Source organism: Thermobia domestica, chromosome 6 (assembly GCF_964235325.1).
Source record: "Thermobia domestica chromosome 6, izTheDome1.hap1.1, whole genome shotgun sequence".
NCBI lineage: Eukaryota > Metazoa > Arthropoda > Insecta > Zygentoma > Lepismatidae > Thermobia > Thermobia domestica.
In genome coordinates this window covers 272,979,308-272,987,943 of record NC_137459.1, presented here as the reverse complement: position 1 = coordinate 272,987,943, position 8,636 = coordinate 272,979,308, and positions in this window count along the sequence as shown.

The following is an 8,636-nucleotide window of genomic DNA, read 5'->3' as shown; positions in this document are numbered from 1 at the left end:
ACCATTGTTTTGTATGGTGTGTATTGCCAGCGTTACACCCAATTTCATGGGAAAACCATCCTGATCGTGTGTCGTGCTATTTTGAATATCAAAATGAACTCAAAGACATATTTGATGGTATAGAGCAGCGTTCTTCAACCGGTGTGCCGCGAGGAAATCGAAACAAAATTATTAATTGTGTAGCAACTAAATTGCAAGACATTGGAAATGTATTTAAGTCGATTGGAGGAGATCGCTCACGTCCTGAGTGTGTCGTCAGTGCTAATTTTTGACATTAGCAAAGCAAAATAATTTGGAAATAGTATTTACACATTGTTTTCTCCATAGATAAGCACTTGTTTCAAAATCACTTGTTCCTGAACTAGCAGAAGTATTATATCAAGTGATAAAAGAAGCGGAACCCATTATGACATATATTTATGACAAGCTAGATCCCATGCTTAGTTTCGATAAAGCTATGCCTATACAGGAACAAATCAATTTTCTAGTCGAAGGATTACTGCTTCAGTACTTTAAACTCACATGAAATAAATCGTTTTCGTCGGTCGATGCGTTGTGTGAATTTTTATTACAAGAAGAGTCAACGGAATTAATTGTGAATTATAAGACATTTGTTAAAGCTAAGTCTAAAGAACAAATTTTGCATCGGAATTTATCGCAAAGATAGCTGATGCTTGTTGCGCGATAATTCTCATGTTTCATTTCCTCTTGAAGAACGACAGAATGAGTTCTCCCACGAATACTTATGTTATTGCTAAGAACCAACAGAATAGGCGTAACGGGAATTATAGTATGTTTCACGCGAATAATAATACACGCTGTCCAGCTAAAACATTAGTGTGTGCGAATATGGCTCAATTCAAGGGATGCGATAATTGTAATGTTTTAAATAGCGAAAATAATTCTGGGAAAATTGGGAGACCTGCTCTCAAGACCCACACGATAACTACGCCTATTGTTAGGGATAGGATTCTGCCTTGTATCAAAATTACTGTCGGAAATAAAGAGTACAAAGCGTTGCTGGAGTCTGGTAGTCAAATTTCTATTTGTACTAGGGAGCTTCTTCCTCCTAACTCTAGACTTGTTAAAAGACATACTATCATCCGTGGCATCTTGGGTAAAAGACTTGAAACTAACACGTTAGCTGTGTTGAACTCAGTGGCGGCCGGTGGATTGTGGTTTCGGGTGTTGCAGTGCGAACGATAAGAGACAGAAGATATAAAGTTGACTCATTGACTAATCAGCATAACTTTAGATGCAAATGCTATGTGACATGTTAAATAAAATTCTGTTTTTAAAAAATAAAAAATGCAGAACATTTTATCCGATTAATCACCTTAATTAATTAGCAAGTTGATTATTCTCTCTTTGATTGGAGCAAATCTGTCTAATACATGCTGGTTGAACTCTGGTATTCTTATTGTCAGGTCTTTTTCGATGGAAAGCATAACCAATGTTGATAACCTTTCTTGGGACATTCAATTCCTTGAAAGTGTCAATTCTTTCTCATGTGGAAAAGAACTTTTCGTCTTTTGCTGACGCCATGGGTACAGTTAATATTAATTTCAGAAGCTTTGTAGATTCACTAAATATTTTTTCTAGATTATTGCGAACGATTCATTCTAGCAAACTCAGTCCCTGACAGTGATCCGAATTCCTCTTCAGCGTTGACTGAAGAGTTCGTAGCAGAGATTAGTGTTATAAAAAATGTACATTGCACTCACTTTATTCACAGTTTATCCAGGAAAATTTAAAATTCTTAATTGTAACATTCATACACTGCCATGGGGTCATTATCAGTTGCCATTGAAATTTTGTAATAAGTGTAATATGTAAAAAAATGTTTTTATTTTTTTCTGAACTTTATAGGGAGATGTATCAATGAAATCGGGAACAAATAGTGTCTGAATTACATAAACCTGCAAGACGGCATTACTCTCGAATATCTGTTACAAAGAAGGGTATCCATGATTTATGGCAGGCTGATCTGGTGGAAATGAATAGTGGAAAATTGAAAGGTTTGGCAAAAATTAATAAAAAATACAAATATTTATTGACTGTGATAGATACATTTTCCAAATATGCCTGGGCAATGCCCGTGAAAAATAAAACGGGGCAAGAAATTACACAGGCATTTATTTCAATTTTGAAAAATGTAAATAAAAGCCTGAAATTTCTCCAAGCCATAGAGGCCGCGAATTTTATAACTCTGAGTTTAAGAAAGCAATGAAACAATATAACATTAAGCATTATTCCACTTACAGTGATGTTAAAGCGAGTACTGTGGAAAGATTTAAGAAAACATTACGCAATCTTACGTGGCATCAATTTACACTGCAAGGAATTTATAAATGGGTTAATATTTTACAGGAACTATTAAATAAATACAATAATACAATTCATTCCACCATTAAAATGAAACCATTCAACGCTATTAGAAAGAGAATGGGGAGTATTTATTGAAAATACATATTGTAGAAAGTTTTCTGTGTAAAAAGAAAAACTAAATTTAAGCTTGATGATTATGTAAGGATAAGTAAACGTAAACGTCCTGCTTTTGATAGAGGTTTTACACGTAATTGGACTACAGAAATTTTTCAAAGTGGTAAAGTTTTTCACACTAATCTCGTAACATATCATCTAGTAGACTCAAATAACAAACCTATTGAAGGACGATTTTACGACTATGAATTATTATCAACAACATTTCCAAAAACATATTTAATTGAAAAAGTTTAGCGAAAGACAAATAATAAAGCCTATGTTAAATGGTTAGACCTGCCATGAAGTGATAATTCTTGTGTTGAGTTTTCATCAATAGTGTAAAGGTTTATTTTAAAAAAGACTATAATAGGTGGAAAAAATGGATTGAAAAATTCCTTTTACATGTATTGTAGTAGATTCGACGGGCTGTGATAAATCATTTTTGTCAAAAAATTTCTTGAGTATTACAGTAATTTATTTAAAAATATTGTATGGTGTTATGGCGAATGACAGCCATTTTATGATACTCTTTGATGCTGCAAGTTTAGAGAAGGATTGCCTCAAAATGATGAATTTCAAGCGCAAGAAGGTCCACATCTTTTAACTATTGATGATTTAATGCGAGAGTGTGACCATCGGATTGTAGATATTTTCACTAAGGGCAGCCATCATAGAAATTTAAGTGTAATTTTTAAAACAGAATATTTTTCAACAAAAGGGAATGCGGGATATTTCGTTAAATTGTCATTATATCGTATGTTTTAAAAATTCTAGAGACCAGGCTCAAGTTAGTTACCTGACACGTCAACTGAATCCAGGTAACACAAAATTTGTTCAGGAGGCTTATCAAAATGCAACTCGAATTGCCTCGATGAGCACCGAGTTCGAACAAATATTTTTCCATCAGATTCTTTTAATTATGTTTGTGCACCTGTAGAAAATAATTGCAATATTTTTTATATTTTAACAACTAGTTTCGCTATAATAGCCGTAAAAATGATTAGTAAGGAAAATGCACATTTACTAAAAATTTAGCAAAGTCAAAACCTAAAGCACGTAAGGCAATTTCACAAAATGGAGATTCCAAATTAATTCGATCTGTTTGTGAATATTAATATAACGTATTACAAGGAAATGTTCCATTAAATAAAAAAGACAAAAAATTTAAAAAAAAAATCAAAAAGGAACTTAGGTATTTGTAAGAAAGGTCTGTCATTAAAACAAAAGAAGGAAACGAATAATTGTAAAAAAGGTGGTTTTCTCACTGCATTGCTTGAACCTATTATTGGAGGTATCCTATCTAGTTTAATTAAATAATAATAATAATAATGCAGCATGCGCAAAAACTTATTTTAATCTCGCCATAAAAATTACATCAATATCAAACTATATCCAATTTAAACGATGAGATGAAAGAAATTTTAAATAATAAAAATATGAGTGTAGATGAAAAATGGATACGATATAAGGAGGTATTACAAAAAATATTTACACATTGTTCAAAAGCTTACAGCAACAACTAATGTTGATAATAATCAGAGGTTGGAAAACGAAGAAGAGGATGATGATGATGATGATGGTGAAATGTTATCTACACTTCCAGAGTTTTGTCTGCGAAAATCAAGACCTTTATTATGTAAATGAGAACAAAATTCTAACATTCAATGGGATTATAGTGGTAATGTTAATATTTATAATAAATTAATTCCGGGTGCTAATATACTATATTTAATAGCGGATTTTGTTAGATGTCGTGAGGAAAAATATCACACCCACAGGCTGGGAACCCTTTACTGAAATATTAGCAAACTCCAATATACCCTTAGAGTATATAGGTATCCCTCGTAGTACATACGGCTTTAAAATTACGCTGTCAAGAAACAAAAAATAATTTTAAAAATAAAAATAAAATAAATCAGGTATTAGTAGTATCAGACAATAGAAAAAAGGAAATTTCAGTTTGCACAGACAGGTGATAATAAGAAGAAAGAGACGAGGGAGAAAAATATTTTTGCTTAATTAAAAATATGGAGCAGAGTACTAGTTTTTACTTCACATTACCAAGTAACAAATCTATGGAATACTTTCCACAAAATACTCTGTCATGTTATACTACCAAATTATATCATCCACTTATACTAGAAAAAGGCGTGTGGGAGACAGCTATTGTTGAAGTACATTATACAAGTTCATTTCAGAATGTTTCCAAATATACTAATAATATTTATTACCGTATCAGGAATAAAGAAAGCTGGAACATAACTAAAATCTCGCCAGGACACTATTATCATGTTGACCATATTCTATCTCAAATTAATCATAAATGTGATATATTAAATTTATAATTAAGAGTTAAGGCATCAGTAAAACGAATTGTGGTCAGTAGAGTAAAAAAAGATCAGGAAAAGCATATAGAGGTACGCCTATATCCCGAACTAGCCAGAATACTAGGTTTTGATCATATACAACAAGAAGATATTTTAGTTGTGCATCATGCTCGTTATTCATCTGATTTACAAAAATCGCTACCCACACTCATGTATATTTATAGTGATATTGTAGAACCACAGTTGGTAGTGATACCATAGGTTCATTGTTACGTATTATAAATACAAATATTAAAGAGTATGGGGCTAGTAAAGAGTATGTGGTCGTTTTTAGAGTTACCTGATGGCTATAATACAATTATTTTATTAAGAAAAACTTGTAGCAATGCCAGTAAATAATTTTAAAACTTTTTATGAGTCAAAGTACAGTCACATTACTCAGTTGTTGGAATTTATGTCCAGATTTTGTTTGGAATGCCACGTCAACGATGATTATAGGCATAGCCCTTGATATAACACGATTTTCTTTGTGCAACTCTTCGATTATTTTGCTCTGTACGCAAAATAACCCAGAACTCACCACAGCGAGGTGGCTGCACATCGAGTTCCGCCCACTTACCCACCCAGTAGGCATACGTTGACATTTGACCTTAGGTCACGTAGTTCTTCTTGGTCTCGAATCGTGGCATTCTTGTTCTAGACTTTAGTTTGGCTCTAACGTAGATATCACTTGCGTTCTGGTCGCACTTTTTCGACGCTGCCTCGGACACCAACTTCACTGTGCGTTCCACAGATTGACTATGGCAAGGGAATGTTGTTGTTAGAGTAGCTGAGGTTCGGATGTTTTCTTCAAGCTGCTGACCCCTTATGTTTCGTGTGATTGGCGGCTCTGTTAGACATTTAGGCCAATTAATCATGTCGTAGTAATTTTCAGCTGTAAAGTTTAATTTCGGAACAATGAAGTCACGTGTGCGGCTTGATCTCGGAATCTTCTGGCTGCGGCACTTTTTATCCTTCTCCAGCCTAACGTTCGAATATGCGGATTTTCATCTGCTGTCATCGCTATCAGCAGGTTTTCATGATGAGCGTAGTATCCGTTTGTTTGTAGAACAGAATGAACTATGTGTTGTACATTTTCTGGCAGAAAGCGTGATAGCTTAACTATGCGAAACAGATACATGGCGCCCATTTCGCACGAAGGATTTCGCCGTATTGAAAACCAGACGGGAGCGTATGTTTTAACAATGTACTGGCAAAGTAGGCAAAAACTTGAACTAGGTTTAACGGGAATGAGTGTAAAGGAGACGATCAGTGAAAGTTCACAATCCTTTAATTTCTTTCCGATGGGGCCGGAAAAAGCGTTGAGTCCGGTCGTCCCACCATCCAATTCGGTAACCAGGTGTCAAAATGGCAATTCGTTGGTATGAAGAAGGCAAATGATATGCTGCAGTTCCTATCCTAGGGATCTTTGTATCTGACTTATCAGGCCGTTATCCCTTCCTGTGTTTGTGGCTTCACCATCGCTGCCGACTGCCTCAGGGCTTGACACGTCATACTGGTTCTTCTCTAAAGGCTCCAATATAGAGTCGGCAATATCCTTGTCAGTGCCTGACTTAGGTGTGGCATGACCCAAGTATTCTGAACCGGGCTCCGATAGAACTGTGATACGCTTTTTTGTAACCTCTCGTCTTCGTATTTGCCGTTAATTTTATCTTGCACAAGAGTTGCATCATTTTTTTCCGTCGAAGTAGATACTTGTAATCACCCGGCCTAGGCGAGCCTTTTCTTTCTGGATCTTCTCACCCAGTTTATCTTTTCCTCTTCGCACCTTAGATCTGTCAACAACAAGATTTTTGTCCTCTGGCGCTATGAGTCTCGTGTCCTGAAGTACGGCAGAAGCGATCAAAGCAACATGTTTGTCTGAAGCTCCAGTTCTAAACGCTGCCTCCGCTGTATTTTGAAGACAGATGCGCTTTAGGCTATATTTCCTTCTTGGTCGTGCCTCGAAGTCAGCTCCCGACGTGCTTCCCGATTCAACAGCTTCGCTGAATTCCCCTGACGAGGCCAGTGTCTTTGACCTGTGCCTATGCCTAATCTCACTAGTTGATGGACTTGCTTCAACACTTCCAGCGTCTTTCTTGGTTATCTGCCCCTTAAATCTCCTCACTTTACAGGAAAACATCTTTGACAGAGATTTGCTTGTTCGGACGTCAATGTTACCAATGCTTATTTTCCGTGAAGTTCTCTGGTCCAAAAGAAACTTGAATTCTCGTTTTGGAATCTTGCGTATCCACAGTTGCAATCTTCGGCGGTTTTACATTTGCAAAACGCAATATCAAAAAGAGACCTCCGCGTGTGCAACAAAACCTGCACGAAGTGTTGCTTCTTGTCCTTGTCTACTGAAATGTTTTTCCTTGGTGCGACACTTATTATAAAATGTTTTTAGCATGTCAAAAACTCTCTTTTCTGAAACCAAAGGAATGCTTGCTTTACGCCAAATATGTACAACTCTTTGTCCAACTTGTTTACAAATGTCAGTCACTGGTAATTTAGTTACACTTTCGTCACCACTTAAGCCACTTCGAAACCAATGATAATGTCGCATAACATCAGCGTACGTGGGTAACTGCACTTCACTCATTTCACTTGGAGTGCCAAATAAGCCTCGTTTCACACTTTCCCGCGTTGGTCTGCTATGAGACTTTTTCTTCATCTTGCTTTCCATTGCTTCCGAACTCGGAAACGAAAGTATACAAAATGTCTCTGAATCGTATCACACTAAGAAGACTGTAACTTTTGGTACAATGCACAAACTCTCTATCTTAACAGAAACAGTAGCGAACTAAAACCGTTAAAGCTTAAGCTGCAATAAAGTGTCCTGTTGGATTGTTTGGCCGAAGTACGCAATATTTATACCACCGCCAAACTTCGAGCGAGAATATTCTAGAAACGTTGACGTAGATTCTGGAGCCAAGAAGTCGAGCGGGCGCTTCGCGATTCTTCTGGACGGAGTCGGACGTTGCGACGACGCTCGGAGATCGTGGCCAAAGTAAGCAACCACAAAGTTGTGTAGCCTGCCGCTAGATGGCATTTGCTGTCGGTGTACATAACAAGCGAAGAGTGCCAAAAACAAATCGTGTTATATCAAGTGCTATGCCTATAATCATCGTTGACGTGGCATTCCAAACAAAATCTGGACATTAATTCCAACAACTGAGCTAATATGGCTGTACTTCGGCTCATAAACATTTTAAAATTATTTACTGGCATCGCTACAAGTTTTTCTTAATAAAATAATTGTATTATAGCCATCAGGTAACTCTAAAAACGACCACAAGTAGCTTTTCTAGCATTGGTGTTGGCGTGTTGATTAACCAAACACTTAAAAACTTTAAGTTCCTTGGGGCAGGGTAAGTGGTTGACCAAAAAAAATTAAGTAAGGTCGTTGCCACTAATGGTACCTTTTCCGCACTAGCCGTTATCGAATTTCCAACAAAAGTGCAAAACGCTCCACCCTACTGTGCAACGCAAACATTTTGATCAAATTATAATTGATTTAAGAGAGAGTACAGCTAATCCAATTCCTTTCCAACATGGTAGTGTATGTGTAAAATTACATTTTCACAGACGTGATGTATGATAATAATCTATTATAAAACTAATTAATGAGAATATTAATAGCAAAATAAAGAAAAATGCAGGTGAGTGTACGAAATCAGAATTAGATTTATTTGTGGGTTTATCCACTCGAGTATTACAGGCAATAAAATAGTCCCATATAAGCCTGTGGCTTCAATATCTGATAATACTCCAATAGAGTTTCTA